The sequence below is a fragment of the Heterodontus francisci genome, chromosome 5 (assembly GCF_036365525.1).
Source record: "Heterodontus francisci isolate sHetFra1 chromosome 5, sHetFra1.hap1, whole genome shotgun sequence".
NCBI classification, from domain to species: domain Eukaryota; kingdom Metazoa; phylum Chordata; class Chondrichthyes; order Heterodontiformes; family Heterodontidae; genus Heterodontus; species Heterodontus francisci.
The window spans coordinates 18,288,194-18,308,757 of NC_090375.1; the positions used below are offsets into that span (position 1 = coordinate 18,288,194).

The 20,564-nt window shown below is 40.9% G+C and overlaps 1 protein-coding gene and 1 long non-coding RNA gene across 11 annotated transcripts in view; one reads left to right on the forward strand and one right to left on the reverse strand.

Annotated features, from left to right (window-relative positions):
* The window catches only part of LOC137369760 (intermembrane lipid transfer protein VPS13B-like), a 1,379,747-nt gene that overhangs the window by 666,170 nt on the left and 693,013 nt on the right, over positions 1–20,564 (forward strand). The gene's annotated exons all lie outside the window — the stretch shown is intronic.
* On the reverse strand, positions 1,589–20,091 carry LOC137369514 (uncharacterized). Its single transcript, XR_010974959.1, has 3 exons — positions 20,019–20,091; positions 15,367–15,510; positions 1,589–2,660 (listed from the first exon to the last, which is right to left on the reverse strand). It is a non-coding gene; the product is annotated as an uncharacterized lncRNA (long non-coding RNA).

Below are 20,564 nucleotides of genomic sequence, written 5' to 3' on the forward strand. Positions count from 1 at the left end.
TTGCAATTAAGTTGCAATGGGCGGCACAGTGGCGCAGTGGTTAGCACCACAGCCTCACAGCTCCAGGGACCCGGGTTCGATTCTGGGTACTGCCTGTGCGGAGTTTGCAAGTTCTCCCTGTGTCTGCGTGGGTTTTCCCCGGGTGCTCCGGTTTCCTCCCACATTCAAAGACTTGCAGGTGATGGGTAAATTGGCCGTTGTAAATTGCCCCTAGTGTAGGGAGGTGATGGGGAATATGGGATTACTGTAGGGTTAGTATAAATGGGTGGTTGTTGGTCGGCACAGACTCGGTGGGCCGAAGGGCCTGTTTCAGTGCTGTATCTCTAAAATAAAAAAAAATAAATTAAATACTCATACTTAAACCGACCATGTAGCTTCTGTAAAAAAAAAATGAAGGTGTAGTAGACAAGGTCTCCGTGAATCAGGAGATGAATTGCACAGTGGCGCAGTGGTTAGCACCGCAGCCTCACAGCTCCAGGGACCCGGGTTCGATTCCGGGTACTGCCTGTGTGGAGTTTGCAAGTTCTCCCTGTGTCTGCGTGGGTTTTCTCCGGGTGCTCCGGTTTCCTCCCACAAGCCAAAAGACTTGCAGGTTGATAGGTAAATTGGCCATTATAAATTGTCACTAGTATAGGTAGGTGGTAGGGAAATATAGGGACAGGTGGGGATGTTTGGTAGGAATATGGGATTAGTGTAGGATTAGTATAAATGGGTGGTTGATGTTCGGCACAGACTCGGTGGGCCGAAGGGCCTGTTTCAGTGCTGTATCTCTAATCTAAAAAATACTGTAAATTGGAAGCTATACTTCAATTCAGACCTATTGGCACAAATTTTAAAAACTATTCTCAACTGATTAGGGTAAAATATGTTTCTACTGCTTTTTCCATCATTTTGGAAGCTATTTTATGAGACCTTTGAGCAAAACAAGTCAAATCAATAAGTAAAGAAACTAATTTAGAAAATTGAATTGAAAGATAATATTATGTTGCTGAGTCTGGGTGCAATGCTTAACAGTTTTATACAGATATCCCTGAGAGTAGTTGGAAGTGATCATATTTGGATCAGTTTGTTGAAAATTTACCACCAAGCTCCAGAGTAAGTTTTTGTTTAAATTCCATTCATTCTTTTCACAAAGCACTATTAAATCTATAAAGACAGTTCTAGGTTTTTTGGCGTAGGAAGGACGAACAATAAGCTGTTTTGGATGTTTTATTGCATCTTTTTGTGCATTTTCTTTTTCATTTATCCTCACTGAGACCACTTCTGTATTTTCTGTCTATTTTAATGCGGTTGTATGGCATGAGTTACATTAAAAAAAAATTGAAAAGTGCCCCTGATTGCAAGTTCTTAAACAGGCTGCTCCTGATGTGCACAAATGATAGTTAAATGGGTTAAAACTTTAATTTTCATACATAAAGAAGAAATATGTTGTGTGGACTCAGCCCTTTCTTTCTTGATGTGTGCCCATTCTATGTTTGGACGTATCCGAATGAGATTGGGAGGATACTTCGGTATAACTAAACATAGGCAAAATGAGTGCAACATTGAGTTCATTTTTGTGTCTAACTTTCGGGTTGTGCCTATGGAAGAAACTCCAGTTTTTTTTTTCAAAGAACCATGCAGTGTTCATTATACAAGCCAAACCCAAAAATAGTGCATTAAGACTGCGCGACTAAGCATCCAAACAGTGATTATGCATATTGCAGGTGAGGCAATTTGTAATTGCAGCAGATTTAAATAGGTTTAAATAGATTTCCTCCTGAATGTGGCAACTATATTTTCTTTCTCTTGATTCCTGTTTCACAAAGTTGTTCCAGATCAATTGCACTTTGAATACTTATCCTTTGCTCTTGCCATTGCTTATTTTATATATTTTATTTAGTATGTTGTCATCAGAATTTCTTTCAATAAAATTTGTATGTCTTGAATTTCCTTGTTTAACATTCTTTCTTTATTGCTATAACAAACTGCTACAATTAATGTCTGCTATTATGCCTAAAGTTGTCTCCTTCCTACTTTTATAGTTGAATTGGGGATTTTCAACAAAGATCTCCAAATATCCATTAGGACAATCCAGAATAATCTTCACATCCAGTTAAAGCATCATCTTGATTTTCTATTGCATTCGGTTTAATATCAGGCTCTTCAAAAGTGATAAATCTTAGTGTCCCTAAATTCATCTGCTATTTTATTGGCTAGCTGTGTACAACCAGAGATCAAATGCAATTTTAATATCCAAGTTTACCCATATATGTATGTAGTCTCTCAATAGAATAGAACTTCAACCACTGCAGTGAATGAGGAAAATAAGCCACAAGGCTGTAATTTAAACTCTTATCATGACAAGTAAAGCAGATGGATAAAGATTATGCAGTGGATATTTAGAAAATAACAGTAAAGCTGTTGTTTGAACTGTGTATTTCCATGGTGACGATACCACAACAGTAATAGACTAAACTAATAATACTCTACAGAACTTTTTTTTGAAATTCCCCAATGGACCACTATGATTAGGTCAGTCAGGTAGCTCTGAGGTGAGAGAACTGGGCTGCTGATGTGAAGACTCTGAGCTCACATCCTTATGTTGATTGTCATTTGGAGTAAGAATATGCACTTCCTCTTGACCAATTGTGGGACATCACTGATGGCAGCTATTGGTTCTGAGGTAGGAAAAGAAATGAAAAAGTAAGTATATTTATCCTTGGCTATCTATTAGCAGATATAGAAAAGATTTTGTTAGACATTTCAGTCTTAGCAGTCTTCTCAAGCAGTATAACAATCCTGGCATGTAGAATTGGTCAGGTTCTGATGCTTACCTTTTACAACCATCACAAATGTTTCACTTTTGTTACATTAGTTTGTGATTTGTATTACATTAAATGTTAGTGGTAGCAACATACCTTACTGGGTATGTTTTGTTTTGCTTCATTGAGTGTATAATTCTGCCAGTCGCATATAGAACAAGCTAACATTTTTAAAATATTCTTTCATGGGATGTGGGCCTCACTGGCAAGGCCAGCATTTGTTGCCCATCCCTAATTGCCCTTGAGAAGGTGGTGGTGAGCCTCCTTCTTGAACTGCTGCAGTCCTTCTGGTGGGGGTACACCCAGTGTAGTTAGGGAGGGAGTTCCTCGATTTTGATTCAGTGACAGTGAAGGGATAGTGATATAGTTCCAAGTCAGGATGCTGTGTGGCTTGGATGTTCCCATGCGTCTGCTGCCCTTGGCCTTCTAGGTAGTAGAAGTCGTGTGTTTGGAAGGTGCTGTCAAAGAAGCCTTGGTGAGTTGCTGCAGTGCATCTTGTATATTTGTTTAGCTATCTTTTAGACTAAGTTAGCATCCAAAAATACAGACTGTCTGGAGAATGCATTGTTCAAATTGAAGAACTATGGGCACCTGAGAGAAACAGTAAATGTAAGTCAACATAACTTGAACTCTGTAACTGTGACGTAAGCCTGATGGGCAACTATTTCATGTAAACTTTCATTCCTTATGTTCTTAATAATGTAAGTAGTAAAATAGTCATGAGGTGAGTGAGTGACCAGCAGTACTGTGTTCGTTAAAATTTATTTTTGGAAATCTGGATTTACTATCTTCCCTAAATTTTCTGCTGGGCAATTGTCTTGAAGGTGGTGGATCACAATAGGAAGAATTTCAAAGACTGTGCCCCAGTGTCCACGTATGCTCTTTCTACCTAGAACAAGAAGCCTAACTAATTTTCCTGACAATACCTAGCTCAGGGATGGTGAGGCCAATTGTTCTGCACTAACTTAGTTCCAGGAAGCAGCAAGTTAACTTGGCCCAATAAGAGATCAATCATGGTCTGTACTCTGTCTTTATAGCTCAGTACCACACCATGTAATACATTTCTCCACTGAACCATCTGTTCCATTTTTACCAAAAGATTATTTAAGAGAGGGAAAAGTGATAAGCCGATAAACTATAGGCCAATTAATGGCTTCTTGGTTTTGTGTAAACTAGAGTCTATTATAAGGTATGATATTGTATAATTAGAAAGGCATTGATTCAGAAAGAGAAATCATCGTAGAATTGTGAAGAGCAGATTGTGCTTTGCTACTTGCATTTTTTTTGAGGAAATCAGAGTGCATGGATGAAAGGTTTATATCACGTATGATAATAGCAATACAGAAAGTGCTGGAAATACTCAGCAGGTCAGGCAGCATCTGTGGAAAGAGAAGCAGAGTTAACGTTTTCGGTCTGCGACTTTTCATCAGATGCTTATGCACTGCTTGAGCAGTTCGGATGCAGCTCACCAGCACCTTCTCAAAGGCAATTAGGGATGGGCAATAAATGCTGGCCTAGCCAGCGATGCCCACATCCCATGAATGAATAAAAATTTTTTTAAATTCCTTCCGTCCCAGGTGGCCTTCTGTTCTCTAGGCAGTTTATGGTCTTTCGAGGTCCAGTGATGCAATTTAACTCATCCTTGACAGGAAGTTGCAGGAGAGCATCAAGCGCAGACTGGGAGATGTCCGGAGTACAGCTCACAGTAGTGTTCAGCCCACCTATTGCCATACTTTAATGATCTTCTCCTCCTTTGCTGGAAAGTGGGCTCTGTCGCACAGGAGATGCGTGATGCCAAAATGATCACACTACAAAAACAAAGGCGACAGAGGAGACTGCAACAACTATAGGGACATCTCATTCCTTAGCGTCATGGGAAAGGCTTTTGCTATGTTATACTTAAAAGACTCCATTTACTTGCAGACCAAGTGTACCCGGAAGCACAGTGCTGTTTCCGTGCCAGCAGATCTACTGTGGATATGATCTTCTACATATGCCAGCTCCAAGAGAAGTGTAGAAAACAGAATATAACCCTTTACCTTACTTTTGTAATCTCACTAAGGCATTCAACACCATCAGCAGAGCAGGGCTTTCCAAGATTTTGGGAAAAACTGTTCACCAAAGCTTCTTAATCTCATCTGCTCCTTCCATGACCACATGCAGTTGTCAGCAACTGTTCAGTTTGATGGCTCCACGTCCAACAGTTTTGGAGTGAAACAGGGTTGTGTCCTAACCCACACTCTGTTTGGCATCATCTCCTCCATGCTCCTGATCTTCGCCTTCCCTGCAGATATAGAAGGAGTCTACTTGCACACTAGGTCAGACAGCAAGCTCCACAATCTATCAAGGCTGAAAGTGAAGGTGAAAACACATCACATCCTGATCAGGGAACTCCTCTACACTGATGATGCTGTGCTTGTCGCTCACATGGAAACTCAGCTCCAAAGACTCATGGACTGTCTCTCCCATGCCTATAACTTGTTCTCTTTGACGATAAGCATCAAGAAAACCGTGGTCATAGGACAAGGTGTTGCATCTCTGCCCCTGATCCCATTAAGTAACACCTCACTGGAAGTGGTTAGCAAATTCTGCTACCTTGGGTCCACGGTAACAGATAATCTGTCCCTTGATGTAGAGCTCGATACATGCATAGGGAAAGCAGTTATTACTTTTGGCCAACTCGCAAAACGCGCTTGGGATAATGGCTGAGCTGATAGGTTATATGGCCTGTGTTCTCAGCACCTTGCTGTATGGCTGTGAAACATAGGTGACTTACAGCTACCAGAAAAAGAAGCTCAATAATTTCCACCTTTGCTGTTTGCGGCGCATTGTGGGTATATCCTGGCAGGATAAAATCACAAGTGTGGCAGTCCTCTCAAAGGCAGAGCTCCCAAGTGCGGTGACGCTAATCAAACAGAGGCAGCTTTAATGGATCGGACATCCACAGGATGGAAGATGGTCGCATACCCAAGGATCTTCTGTATGCTGAGGTATAAGGGGGCCAGACAAAGAGTGGGGCGCCCAAAGCTCTCTTTGAAGGATGCTTGCAAGTGTGACATGAAGACCCTAACTGTTGACTCGTGCACCTGGGAGTCACTAGCTGGTGAAAGAGGGAAATGGTGACATATCCTGTCGACTGGTGTGCACTACTACGACGACCAGTTGCTACAGCAGCTTGGTAACAGGTGCCAACGTCAAACTCTCAGCATCACTTGACACCTTCACATACAGCACTTGTGGCAGAACCTGCTTCTCTCAGCCATCAGCAAAGATACCCCCCTAATGGATTTTTTGGTGCGTGTCATCATCTTTCATAGATGGAAGGATGCCAACAAATAATGGTAATTAAACTCCTATGGTTCAGCAGGATTAGGAGACAGGGAGACAATTAGCCAATGCAGGAGATGGTGGCATAGTGGTAATGTCACTGAACTAGTAATCCAGAGCCTAATGCTCTGAAAACATGGGTTGAAATCCCACCAGGGCAGCTGTTGAAACTTAAATTCAATTAATTAATAAATGTAATTAATAAAAATCTGGAATTGAAAACTAGTTATGCAAACTATCATCAATGATTGTTGTAAAAATCCATCTGGTTCACTAATGTCATTTAGGAAATCTGTTGTTCTTACCTGGTCTGGCCTACGTTTGACTCCAGACCCACAGCAATGTGGTTGACTCTTAACTGCTGTTATTGACGGCAATTAGGGATGGGCAACAAATGCTGGACTTGCCAGCCATGCCCACATCCAATGAAAGGATAAAAAAAAGGGGAAGCGAGTGGAGAGGAAAATTTTACAATTTTGTAAAATTGTTTCATAGACTCCCATTTTTACCATTCCAGTTGCTTCTAGTTTGCTAGTAATTTTAGTAAGAGAAACAAGTAATGTAGATAGTGTTACGACCGAGGCGGGAGAAGTGCACTGTTTAGTCTAGTCCCACTTCTCCACAGGCCACAACATATATTTAAATTTTCCAACTTACCAAAACAATCATATCCTCTATTTTTCTCCAAAATAAAGCAGACCAACCAGGTTTCTTTAATAAACAACAAAATTATCCATTTATTATAAACCAAGTGTTAACCAATAATAAAGTAAAACAAGCACACAAATCACAGTCACAGAATCAACAGATATTTAAGCTCCTTATTTATCCTAGCCCTCTATGACTCACACACACACACGCACACACACCCTGGTTAACCGGAAAAAAATAAAAGCGATTTTTGTTTACAGCTGTTACAAAGAAATAGAAGGAATAAAAAAAATACTTGGGCTGAAAAGAAGGCATGGAAGGAAGACCTTTGTTTTGGTTAGGCATCCCAAATGCGTATAGGTGGCCGTCACTAGGATCTTCCGAGAACAGTTCTTTCCAGGCGATGTTGATGATCGGTTTAGGTAGGCTTTCCATGAGATGCAGATACAGAGGCTCCACATAGGTCTTTTTGCAGGAGTACAGCAACAAGGTTTCAGTTCCACACATTCGCCATGCAATAGCTTCTGCCAACATGCAGGATTTCTTTAAATACAGGAGGAAATGGGAATCCGAAACACTAGAGATACAGGACTGGTTTTCAAAAGAGAGATGAGCAGGGTCGTCTTCTGCTTCAGGCCAAACACCAACTGTCTGTTGTAATAGTTCAAAATGAAACCAAAACTTGCTAGAAGTCCCAGTCTCCTGATGTCGATAACTCTTGGCTTGTCACTTCTACGAAATCATCTCTCCAAGTCCAAAACAACCCCTGCTGTGTTTTTATTTAAAAACAGGTGCCTTCCAGTGACTGTTTAAAGTTCAAACTCAGTCCAAACCTTGCTTTTAAAAAAAAACACCCAAAGTTTCAGCATCATTGGAATCCTTTTAAGTTTTAAAATACACGTTCTCAAAATTTAACAAAAAAATGGAAATGCTTGTAACAATAGAGAGAAACTATTTCTGCCGATTGAGAAATCTAGCACTAGGGGCTTAGTCTAAAAATTAGAGCTGGACCTTTCAGGAGTGAAATTAGGAAAAACAAAGGAAAACAACTCTCTTCTGCTAATGGCAATTGAAAGTAGTTCAATTGTAAATTTTAAATCTAAGATTGATAGATTTTTGGTATCCAAATGTATTAAGGGATATGGGACAAAGGTGGGTATATGGAGTTAGCACACAGTTCAGCCATTGAATGACAGAACAGACTTGAGGGGCAAAATGGCCGCCTCCTGTTCCTATTTTGTTTGATTCATCTCAATTCATGCTGTTTCTGGCCTGTTAGGATTTTTAGTAAGGTGTTTTTTTTTTTAGAAAAGGTTTTTATTCCATCAGATTGATCCTAGCTTTTCCGACTCTGAATCTCTTGTGACTTATGGACTTTATTTACCTAATGCTGCTGCTGCTTTTTGATGTTTTATTAATGCTACCGATTTCTCCAAACACTTAGTGTCCCAATTTTTACACAGGTTTTATTCCCCAAATTTTTTTCCAGACATTTACATGCCCTCAAATATAGCAATAAAGCAGACATGCAGAAAGACATCCACATATAACAAGTTCACAGGCAGAATACTTAACATTGGACAACCCTATCACAGGTGCAACAAATATTCAAGGTAAATGTGTGGACACTTTTAAATAATTTTCTCACAGATAGGTGCTGATCGAAGTTTTTAGTGTGTTATGAAATAAAATGGCGTATCTTGTACAGATTTTAATATACAAAAGATATATATTTTTAAAAAAGCATTTGATAAATTGCCACAGAAGAGACTTGTTCCAAAAATGAGCAGATATGGAATTAAAGGAACTCTCGTCACAGGGAAAGGGAGTTGCTTGCACAGCAAGCAAAGCATTTTTCATATTTTCAAAGTTCTGAAAGCTTTTGAGATGGTAAATAGCAAAATATTGTTTCCACTAGTTAGAGAGTTGGCAACAAGGGTTACAGAATGCAACTTATTAGAAGATTGAAGCAGAAAGTTAGAATCTTTTCCTTACACACCAAGGGTTATTGGAACATGGGATATTATGCCGCAAGTAGTATTGAGAGAGAAACTATAATGTAATTTAAGGGGGAATTTAGATTAGTATGTGAAAAGAAAAGAATAAAAAGCAATAGTGAAAGGGCAGCAAACAGGGCTTAGAGTGTATCGCTGCAGCTGAATAATAAGACATAATGAGCAGAATAGCCTTCCTCTGTGCTGTAAATTCTGTGATCCATCATAAGAACATAAGAAATAGGAGCAGGGGTAGGCCATTCAGCCCCTCGAGCCTGCCCCACCATTCAATAATATCTGTCCCAGGCCTCAACTCCTCTTTCGGGCCTGCTCCACCTAACCCTCGACTCCCCGAGATTTCAAAATCTATCTACCTCCTCCTTAAATACATTTAGTGACCTAGCCTCCACAACTCTCTGAGGCAGAGAATTTCAGAGATTCACCACCCTCAGAGAAGAAATTCCTTCGCATCTCAGTTTTTAATGTGTGCCCCCTTATTCTGTAATTATGTCCCCCAGTTCGAGATTCCCCCACTGGTGGAAACATCTTCTCAACATCTACCCTGTTAAGCCTCCTTTGAATCTTATATGTTTCTATAAGGTCACCTCTCATTCTTCTAAACTCCAATGAATAAAGGCCTAACCTGTTTAGCCGTTCTTGATAAGACAACTTCTTCATCGCAGGAATCAACCTCGTGAACCTTTTCTGAGATGCCTCCCATGCTAGTATATCCTTCTTTAAATACAGAGACCAAAACTGTACGCAGTACTCCAGGTGTGGCCTCACCAACACCCTGTACAGTTGTAACAAGACTTCCCTATTTCTAAACTCAAACCCCCTAGCAATAAAGGCCAAAATTCCATTTGCCTTCCTAATTACTTGCTGCACCTGCATGCTAATCTTTTGTGTTTCATGCATAAGAACACCCAGATCCCTCTGTACTGCAGTATTTTGTAGTCTTTCTCCATCTAAATAATCTACCTTTTTATTCTTCCTACCAAAGTGGATTACCTCACACTTTCCCACATTGAACACCAACTGCCAAGTTTTTGCCCACTCACAACCTATCTATATCCCTTTGCAGATTCTTTGTGTCCTCATCAATACGTGCCTTCCCACCTATTTTTGTATTGTCAGCAAATTTGGATACACTACACTCTGTCCCTTCCTCTAAGTCACCAATATAGATAGTAAATAGTTGCGGCCCTAGGACCGATCCTTGTGGCACCCCACTAGTTACGGCTTTCCAACCTGAAAAAGACCCATTGATCCCGACTCTCTGCCTTCTGTGTGTTAGCCAGTCCTCAATCCATGCCAACACATTATCCCCAATACCCTGAGCTCTTCTTTTGTGCAATAACCTTTTATGTGGCACCTTATCAAACGCGTTCTGAAAATCCAAATACAGTACATCTACTGGTTCCCCTTTATCCACTCTGCTTATTCTATCCTGAAAGATCCCTAACAAATTTGTCAAACATGATTTCCCTTTCATAAAACCATGTTGACTCGGTTTGATTGCATTATGTTTTTCTAAGTGTCCTGCTATTTCTTCCTTAATAATGGACCCTAGCATTTTCCCAATGACTGATGTTAAGCTAACTGGTCTATAGTTTCCTGCTTTCTGTCTCCCTCCTTTCTTGAATAGGGGTGTCACATTAGCGGTTTTCCAATCTGCTGGTACCCTACTGGAATCCAGTGAGTTTTGGTATATTATGACCAATGCCTCCACTATCTCTGCAGCCACTTCTTTTAAAACCCTTGGATGCAGGCCATCAGGTCCTGTCGACTTGTCTGCCTTTAGTCCCATAAGTTTGTCCAGCACCTTTTCCCTCGTGATAGAGATTGTTACAAGTTCCTCCCTCCCAATTACACCTTGCTCATCTATTATTGTTGGGATGTTAATAGTGTTCTCCACCATGAAGACCGATGCAAAATATTGGTTTAAATTATCTGCCGTTTCCCTGTTCCCTGTTGTTAATTCCCCAGTCTCATCCTCTTCCTTTTAATATACCCATAGATGCTCTTACTGTTTGTTTTTATATTTCTTGCCAATTTACTGTCAATCAGTTTTCTCCCTCTTTATTAGTTTTTTAGTCATCCGCTGCTGGTTTCATCAAAAAAATTCCCAATCCTCTGGCCCACCGCTCGTTTTCGCCGCATTGTACGCCTTTGCTTTTGATTTGATACTCTCCTTAACTTCCTTTGTTATCCACGGGTGGTTCATCGTTCTCTTCGAGTCCTTCCTTCTGACTGGACTAAATGTTTGCTGAGTGTTATGAAATATCTGCTTAAAAGTCTGCCACTGCTCATCTACTGACTTCCCCTGTAGTCTATCTTCCCAGCCCGCTTTAGATAACTCTTTCTTGATACCTCTGTAATTGCCCTTGTTTAAGTTGAAGACACTGTTTTGAGACCCGAGTTGCTCACCCTCAAACTGAATTTGAAATTCTACCATGCTATGATCGCTTCCCCCTAAAGGATCCTTAACTATGAGATCTCTTATTAATTCTACCTCATTATACAATACCAAATCTAAAATAGCCTGTTCCCTGGTAGGTTCTGCAACATTTAGCTCTAAGTAACAATCCCTGAGGCACTCTACAAATTAGTCTTCTGTGTTACCCTTGCCAATTTGACTTGTCCAGTCTAAATGCAGATTAAAATCACCAATGATAATTGCAGTGCCCTTCTTACACACCTCCATTATTTCCTGATTAATATCTTGTCCTACAGAGAGGCAACTCTTCGGGGGTCTATAGACCACTCCCACCTGTGATTTCTTTCCCTTGCTATTCTTTATTTCCACCCAAACTGATTCTACATCACGATCTATTACACCTATATCATTGCTCATAACTGCACTGATCCCTTCCTTTTTATAACAAAGCTATACCACCTCCTTTTCCTTTTTTGCCGATTCTTCCGGAACGTCGAATATCAATGAACATTGAGTTTCCAGTCCTGGTCATCCTGCAACCACGTCTCAGTGATAGCTATCAAATCATATTCATTTATTTCTATCTGTGCTGTCAGCTCATCTATCTTGTTACAAATGCTATGTGCATTCAGATAAAGAGCCTTAAGCATTGACTTTTTACCATTTTTGCCTACTCTGGTTCTAATTTCTGCTGTACTCTTGTGCTTGTATTCTCTGTCCCTTCCTGTCACTCTCTGAGTAATGTATGTTCCTTCACTGTCCTGCACCTCTGCTCTCTCGTTACTTTTCGACATTTTAAACTTCCTTTCAATTGAACCCTCCCCGCCCCCCCCACTATTTAGTTTAAAGCCTTATCTACAACCCTAGTTATATGATTCGCCAGGACACTGGTCCCAGCATGGTTCAAGTGAAGCCCATCCCAATGGAACAGCTTTCTCTTTCCCCAGTACTGGTGCCAGTGTCCCATGAATCGGAACCCATTTCTCCCACACCAATCTTTGAGCCACACATTTACCTCTCTAATCTTATTGACCCTGTGCCAAGTTGCACGTGGCTCAGGTAGTAATCTGGAGATTATTACCTTTGTGGGTGGGAAAGGGGCGTTAGAAATTTATTTAATAAACTTTGGGGGTATGTATCTTTAAAAATTCAAACTGACCGGCAGGGATGGCTGCCTTTAAAAATTGTGCCAGCGTACAGGCAGCTGACGCCATTGCCAGGGATGGGCTGCCCGCCCCATCCACTGGGTTCGGGGGGTGGGGGGGGCGGGGAGAAGGTTCTGCTTATCAATTTATTTACAATATGTTTTACATATTAAATGATAAGTACACTGCTTTGCTATGGAACATAATTCAGTCTGGTCATTTTTGCATTGTGGTGAATTATTTCTACTGCAGATACAATATTGGGCTGGATTTTAAGAGATGGACAGTGAGCTCAAACAATGGCAGCCCGCATATGCGGGTCTTATGCTAAAGAGCCATTGCGATCTCTCACCTGGTGGCTATTTAAATATTTAAATAGCTGGGGTGGTCCGCTCTTCTCCCCCCCCCCCCCCCCCCCCCCCCGATCCAGTGGATGGGGCGGGCAGCCCATCCCTGGCAATGGCGTCAGCTGCCTGTACGCTGGCACAATTTTTAAAGGCAGCCATCCCTGCCGGTCAGTTTGAATTTTTAAAGATACATACCCCCAAAGTTTATTAAATAAATTTCTAACGCCCCTTTCCCACCCACCAATAACAATTACATTAACTATTTGCCTCCCACCCCCCAAAACACTTGCCTTTCAAATCTGACCAGTTACCCCTTCCCACCATCCCCTCCCATTACCTTTGTTTGACCCCATTCCCCTCCTCACCCTATACTGAAAATCTTAACTCCTCCTCCCTCCCCACCAGTGTCATGCTGGCTTTCCCCGGACGGGGAATTGAAGTTGTGGGTGTGCCGGTCGCGGCAGGCCCGGAAGATTGAAAGCAAGTCCATTTAAATTTATACATGTGATTAATTTAAATATTGAAAATCCAGGTCCAGTCGCCCAGGGGTCGGGGGAGGGGGGTGCCACAGAGCCTTGTCGCCGCTAGGAGGATCGGGCCAGGTCCTCTTGACGTCGGGCTCTGTGGTGGACTGCTGCCGGCCCCATCTTTCATTCCCCACCACGAAGACTGATGTCAAGGGCTTGGTAAAATCCATCCCATTGTTCATCTAGGGAAGCCTGAACAATTTTTTGAAAGCTATGGACAGCAGAAAGTGTTCATTTTTATCTTTGACAAAAACACATCTCATAAATTGATGTTTGAAATCTCTCAGTAATGAATTTGAAGATGTTCAGGCTATTGTGACTATAACAATTGGTTTTAATGGTCATGGTGTGGTACAGCTCTTTCAAACAAAGTCAATTGTAATTGGATGACAGTGGTTTGATACTGCATGTGCTTCTTCTGGATCTTGGCTTCAGCTAGATTAAGATGCAGCTGAAAGCTCTGTAAGGAGTTGTCTCATAGCCATAGTGCAGTCTACATCCTTTGCTTAAGTGCCAATCACTGTTCACGGCAGTTTGTTCAGTTGCTATGAGCCTTCGCTTTCTTTAAAAGGTTTGTATATTGAACTTTATAAAAATGCCTTTTTGAATGCTGAATTAAATTATAGATGACCTCATTTATATCTTCAGAGAATTACAATAAATCGGTGACTTGCAGTTCCTAAAACCATTCTATCTCTTATGGCATTTATGTGCTTTAGATGAACATTGATAGCATCCTGTAAAACATGGTCTTGAAAGTTTCCCCACTACAGATTTTTAGGCTAACTGATCTGTAACTTCCAGCATTCTGAAGCTTTAAGGTGATGCGACCCTTTAGAAAAAGATGAAATGCAGACCAGAAAATGATAGCAAGCCTTGACAACATTATTCTAAATTGAGATAGTGCGACTTGTGTGTTTTCTATGTTCTTTTACTTCTGAAAGTGCAGTGGTTTATTTTTACAAAAGTTACTGTTAACTTGTTTGAAGTACTAACAGACTTTAGCTAATAGTTCAAAGTTATTTGTTTAATTAAGGAGTGTGTCCACTGCCAGCAAAATAAATCTGCACCTGAACAAGCTTTATATCATATCTTCAGAGAGTTATATTATCTGCATGCCTCTGATTCTTAACTAAACAGATTCTAATTCTTTTCCTTCAGAAATGTCAGTGCTTTGCTTTTGACTTGTGCCAAAAATGTCCACATATGCTGGAAAAAGCAAATTGCGCTTTAACTTTGCAGTGTGACTCATAATTAATCAACTTAGATTTTGGGTTGTTTGTGCAGAGGACACAAGTGCAAATCCTTCAGCAGGCAGGAAGAATGCTTCCTCCTCAAAGCCAAGAACCCACTGCGCAGTATCTTTAATTTTTAAGAAGTTACACTGTCTCTCCAGTTACTATATGCTCAAACATTATCATCCGCCACAGACAGAAAAACAGCCCATTTCTGCTTGAGTTTTATTCTGGCAATTATTGTGTCTGCTTGTTCATTATGAGAATGAAACTAGCACTAATAATCGTTCTGGTATACATATGGTAGGCATGAAACTGAAAATGCAGAGGTTTCACTCAGTGTAAATAACCAATTTTACAGTAAAATATTGGCTCAAAGATTTCCTGTGGCAGGCCAACGAACGGCGGACGTAGTTAGACTTGTCTTTTGCCCATTTAATTCCCGCAATATTGCGAGTTGCTGAAAGTGGGAGATGGAAACAGCGCCTCCAGGACCTGAATGAACAGGGCAAGCGACTGTGTATCTCCTTAACCAGTCATATTGAGTGATTTGTGCAGGGTCTGAACAAGGAAGTGCAAGTTAGAGTGGGGGAATTCAATGTCAAATTAGGTATGGAAAGAGAAATAGAGAGAGAAAGAAAGATTGGAGTAAGAGAGAAAGGAAGAAAACTAAAACTTTTTTTGAATTTAAATATTTTTTCTAAATCTCCAACCACATTAAAACCTGAAGGCATGAGACGCCACACTTGAGTTTATTTTCAGTGCCAGAGAGGTTGATGGACAGTAATTAACATGTATTACATTGTAAAAAGGGCACTTAGACTGAAATGGACAAGCCCAAACTTTCTGTGACAAGTTTAGCTCGTATCGATCATGCAAGTAGAGGAACTTCATACCGTTCAATGCATTTAGATGGTGAGCCAGACAGCAAGATGCTACTTTTCAGGAAATAATGGTGGAGCAGTGCATCTCTGACAGCAACTTCTGGATTTCCGTGTTTAGTCGCAAATCTGCTGCTGCCAGCAGTTGCTGTGGCATTTCTGCATAAATAATGGAGAATGGTATTAGCCTGACTTACTTTGACTGCCATTTTTTTGAAAATATTAAACTAATACATTGCTAATTGAGACACTTGGTTTTGTCACTTAAGCAGTATTTTAAAGCAGATTTTTAAAATAGAATGTAACAGTTTGCACTCTAGGCAGTTCAGTAGCTTGTTTCAATGCATAATGCTTTAAAATCAATGTATTTGTCTCGGCCATTTGTTGTCTCTTTTTCTTTGAGGGCACGTTACTCGGTAACCTTTTCCTCTCCTAACTTTCTCAGACTGTGTGGTCCTTTTCTGCTGAGAGGGTAGGAGGTGACTGCTCTTCATCCAGACCTCTACAATGCCATACCTGAATCCGGCACTAGGGGATGCAAAAGAGTGGCCACAAACTTTCCATTTTTTTTTCTCTTGCCTTTTTTTTTGAGATGTCTGACCTTTTAGTTCCTTTCCACTTTTTCTGAAATTGGGAATTTGATAGAGTTGAAGAATAAAGCAGTCAAGCACTTGATCCTCCATTGTGCAATGCCTTCTACCCAGAAGGAGCAAATAGCATCTAAGCACTGGCAATAATAGGTTTAGAGTTTATAAATATCTTTGCTAATCGAGAGGGTAAAAATCCTTCTACTTCTTCAATGAAACAACAGATTACCTTTTTATAGTACCTTTAACATAATAAAATATCCCATGGCACTTCACAGGAGTGTTATCAAACAAGATTTGATACCAGCCACATAAGGAAATATTGTGGAAAATGACCAAAAGCTTGATCAAAGAGATGGTTTTAAGGAGCATCTTAAAGGAGAAGAAAGAGGTAGAAAAATGGCGAGGTTTAGGGAGGGAATTGCAGACTTTAGGGCCCAGGTAGCTGAAGTCACAGCTGACAATGGTGAAACTATTAGAATCGGGGATGTGCAAGTGTATTGAAAGAGATCTGAGGATTTTAGGGCTGGAGGAAGTACATATAGGGAGAGGGGAGGCATGGAGATGTTTAAAAACAAGGATGAGAATTTTAAAGTTGAGGCATTGCTGTACTGGGAGCCAGTGTAGTTCAGCAAGCACAGAGGTGATTGGTGAATGGGACTTTGTGTGAGTTGCGATATGAAGAAAGTGTAGGGTATGTAACAGGGCAGCTATTAATTTCCCTCTAACGGTACATCTCTTATATGTTAAAATTACTGGGTAGGTCATCACAATTCATCAAATGCATGGATAACCCCTGTTAACTTTTCCTAAAGGCTTATTTCACATTAAAAGTGAGCCCCTTTACCTGCAATACCTATTGTGCCTACAGGTGGCATTGTTATAGGCCTTTGAAATATTTAAAAGTCAAATTAGATCAAAAAGGTAGTCACTGTCATTGTGTATAAAAGCATTCATCCACACATTGTTATCTTGTAAAATTATTTCTTTATCTCCAGAATTACTCATCTTTTATAAGTCTTAATATTACGGTGTGTAACAATTTGTATTGTAAATTGATAACTAAATTTAGTTATTTTAACAAAAACAAAAAGTGCTGGAAATACTCAGGTCTGGCAGCATCTGTGGAGAGAGAAGCAAAGTTAACGTTTCAGGTCTGTGACCATTCATAATTTTGTTTCAGATTTCCAGCATCTGCAGTATTTTGCTTTTATTTTTGTTATTTTAACGTTCTTTATCTCCAGAATCTGATGCATGTATGCTGATGGTCTTCCCACCTTCTGAAATAATTTGCCTCCCCATGAAGGTAGTTTCCCTGCCCTGTATCCTTCCGTAACCCAATGTCCCCTGAAGGAGCAATGCTCCTTCTCCCTGAACCTCCCCTATCCATAGTCCCACTATTCTCTTCACCACCTTCCACCCCCTCTTGCACTCTAGTCCTCCTCCCCAATACTCCTCCACTTCTTTCCCTTCTCTCTTATTCTCCTTATTCATTCTAATTAATCACTTCTGCCTCTTCTGCTGTAATACAAGCAATGACGAACACTTTAATTGATAATTGAATTAGTAATTTTAATCTCCCGTGCAGGAGCAGCACTCCTTCTCCCTGAAGCTTCCCTACGTCTCTGGTCCATCCTCCCTGTTCTACACAATTGTGACACCTTGTGTATCACATTATATGCACTCTTTGTCCTATCCAGAACCATGTGATCACATAGAAACATAGAAAGATTTACAGCAGAGAAGAAGACCATTGTGTCCCTGCTGGCCAAAGAAGAGCTATCTGGCCTAATGCCACTTTCCAGCTTTTGGTCTTTGGCCCTGTAGGTTATACAGTCTAGCATAACCTCCCTATTCTAATACGCTAGGCCTCGGCCAATAAGGGAAAAATGTCCTGTCAACCTTCTAGACCACCTTATCCACCTGTCCTGCTCCCTCTAGGATCTGTGGACATATATTCTAAGGTCCCTCTGTTTCACTACACTCTTAGAATCTTATTTATTGTGTATTCCCTTGCCTTGTTTGTCCTCCCCCAAATGCATTACCTTACAGTTTTCTGGATTGAATTCCATTTGCCATTATTCTGACCACCTGATATCTTCTTGCACTCTACAGCTTTCTTCCTCACTATCAACCACATGGGCAATTTTTATATCATCTGCAAACTTATTAATCATGCCCCCTACATTTAAGCCTAAATCATTGATATATGCCATGAACAGCAATAGACCCAGTACTGAGCCCTGGCAACTGCCTTCCAGTCAAAAAACACCCATCGACTGTAACCCTTTGCTTCCTGCCATTGAGCCAAGTTTGGATCTAACTTGTCTAGCCCATTCGTAGTCCCTTTTTCTACGAGGGCATGTTAGCAGTAACTTTTTCATCTAACTTTCTCAGCCTGTGGTTTTTTTCTGCTGAGATCCCTTGGATCCCATGAGCTTTTAATTTTCTGACCAGTTAAAAAGCTTGCTAAAATCCATGTAGAATACATCAAAGACACTAACCTCATTGACCCTCCTTGCTAATTTGTCAAAACATTCAATCAAGTTAGTCAGACGTGGCCTTCCCTTAACAAATCCATGCTGCCTGTCTTTGATTTCTCTGTGCATGATGATTTCTACTGCCTCTCAGAACTTGTTTCCAATAATTTGCTCATGGTTGGGCTGACTAGCCTGTAAATTCTTGGGCTATTGCTTCCCCTCTTTTTAAATAACGGTACAATGGGAGGAGTCCTCTGTCACCAGTAGCCAGAGAGAATTGGAAAATGATGGCTAGAGCCTTCACTATTTCTTCCCTTAGCAGCCTGGGATATATTTCATCCAGGCCTGGTGATTTATCCACATTCAAGGATACTAAACACCTTAATATTTCCTCCCTTATTATATTTATCCCATCCAATATTTTACACTCCTCCTCCTTAACTACAATGTCCCTGCTTCGTCCCTCTCTTTTGTGAAAACTGACCCAAAGTATTCATGCCCATGCCTTGCGTCTCCACACACATTACTTTTTTGGTCTCTAATTGGTCCAACTCTTTCCTTAGATAGCCTCTTGCTCTTTATGTTTTGATAAAACATCTTTGGGTTCTCCTTGGTTTTACTTGCCAAGTTACTTGAGATGCACCCGTCCAGCTTGTACTGGTCCCATCTCTCCCAAAACTGGTCCCAGTGCCCCAAAATTCTAAAGCCCTCCTTCCTACACCATCCCTTCAGCTGCACTATCCTCCTATTCGTGTACTCACTCGCACATAGCACTGGGAGTAATCTGGAGATTACTACCTTTGAGGTCCTTCTTTTTAATTCCTTTCCGAGCTCCCTTAAAGCTGCCTGCAGGACTTCAACCCTCTTTCTACCTAGGTCATTGGTACCAATATGGACCATGACCTCTGGCTGTTCACCCTCTCTCCTCAGAATGTTCTGCAGCCGCTCAGTGACATCCTTGACCCTGGCATGAGAGAGGCAACACATCATTCTGGGTTCATGTCTGCAGCAGCAGAAATGCCTGGTTGCTCCCCTAACTATCGAGTCCTCTACCATTATTGCTTTCCTGATCCTCCTCCACCCACCTGACAGCTGAGCCACCCATGGTACTGAAGGCTACTGGGAGCAGTGAGAAAACGGATAAAAATGCAGGCCAATGTGGGGAAAAGAAAATCTAGGAAATTCCTCCCTGACCTCCCTAGGTGATTGAAACTAGTCCAGGAGATCACTCTGGCTCTGAATTCCTGAATGAAGGTACCTTTTTTAAGAGGTGATCTCCTCCCCAGCCAGAAACCAGTACAAGTCTTGCTTGAAGAAATTCAGCAAATCAGTGTTCACCGCAAAAGAAGGGAGCCTGTTTCAGAAATGCACTCTTCTCTGGACAAAGAACCACCTCCTGACATCTGATCTAGAGCCAGTCTTATACAAGTCAAAGATACGACCCCGATCCTCCCTAACTTATTTAATTGGAACATACTGTCAACTTGAACACAACCTATTCTCTTCATTATATTATAGACTTCAATCTGATCCCCCTTTCTCTTCACCCTCACCCATCCCCCATCTTCCCTGCTCTCCCCTTATTGCCTCATTTCCTCACCTCACACTTTCGCCTCCTGTGTTGTCTCTTTCCTTGACTCCTTTTTCACTCTTCCCTCTCTTCACTTCTGCCTTGGTCCAATTATCCACTTCTATCCTTACTTGACCTGAATACTGCGCAAGTTCTTGACTGGCCATGTGGAATGCCATGTGAGATCAGCTAGTTGTAATGATTTGCAAAGGCCTCAAATTCAGAACCTGGAAACACTCCAGGTCTTTCAGAGTAGACTATTTAACTCAAGCATAGACACTGAACTGGTATACCCAGGAACTCTAGTCTTAATGTGCTTTTTAATGTACTATTGAGTCATGCAGCTAAAAGTTTTGACTAACTTTATGATCAGCTATTAAATGCATTATATTTTAGGATTTAATATTGAAGGATTGGAATTCTGGTATGTTCTGATCACCAGAAAATCTCCTGGCGGTTATTCTGTAGCTGTGCAACAATTTGTGTTAAAAAAGCCCTGTTTATTTTAAGAGGTTTAGTTATTTTATATGATTTCTGTTGGTGGAAAATTGATGTCATGGTGGCAAGGAAATGGAA